Source organism: Oratosquilla oratoria, chromosome 40, assembly GCF_046742065.1.
Source record: "Oratosquilla oratoria isolate Oo_2021 chromosome 40, ASM4674206v1, whole genome shotgun sequence".
Lineage (NCBI taxonomy): Eukaryota > Metazoa > Arthropoda > Malacostraca > Stomatopoda > Squillidae > Oratosquilla > Oratosquilla oratoria.
This window is the reverse complement of record NC_134816.1, coordinates 29,642,914-29,643,552: the sequence shown is the minus strand read 5'-3', so window position 1 is coordinate 29,643,552 and position 639 is coordinate 29,642,914. Positions and strand designations below refer to the sequence as shown.

At 43.3% G+C, this 639-nt stretch overlaps 1 non-coding gene across 1 annotated transcript; it reads left to right on the top strand.

Annotated features, from left to right (window-relative positions):
• The first annotated feature begins 288 nt into the window (after window positions 1–288).
• On the top strand, window positions 289–360 carry TRNAP-CGG (transfer RNA proline (anticodon CGG)). Its single transcript has one exon. It is a non-coding gene; the product is annotated as a tRNA-Pro (tRNA).
• Window positions 361–639: the final 279 nt, after the last annotated feature.

Here is a 639-nt window from a genome sequence, read left to right as displayed (position 1 = left end):
TCGCGGCCGCCACTACGGTGGTCCGGGTTCGAATTTCGCTCAGAGCTGAAATAATTTTAGTATCGTTGCGCTGCGAGTCGTTACTCCAGCTCTCGTGGGCGGGGAGTTGGGTGTGTGTGTGCGTGTAAGGTCACAACATTACCCATAGATCGGTTATATATGAGCTCTGAGCTCTCTTCCGGGAGGGAAATAGCTGTCGATCACGAGTCTAACACGTGATCCAAAACCATGGTGGATCAGACACACAGTTTTTATAGTGTTTATAAACAAAGTTTGACTGCAAAACGTGGCTTGATGGTCTAGTGGTATGATTCTCGCTTCGGATGCGAGAGGTCCCGGGTTCGATCCCCGGTCAGGCCCCTCTTCGAGTTTAGCGGTCCGGCATCGAAGCTTTAGTAAGAATGACGAGCGTGATGTTTGTGGAAAATATAAAAAGAAATGAAACTGCTCTTCTGTTGTCGTAACGGAGAGGAAGAATCGGGAGAATATGTCCCGTCACATAGATTTAGAATTCATGGTTTCTCTTGACTTTGCGAAATATTGAAAAAAAAAAATAATAATAATAAAATAAAAATATAAATAGATAAATAGATAATATCTTATTCCCTTTGGCTGGAGCTAACATTTGGATTAGACCGA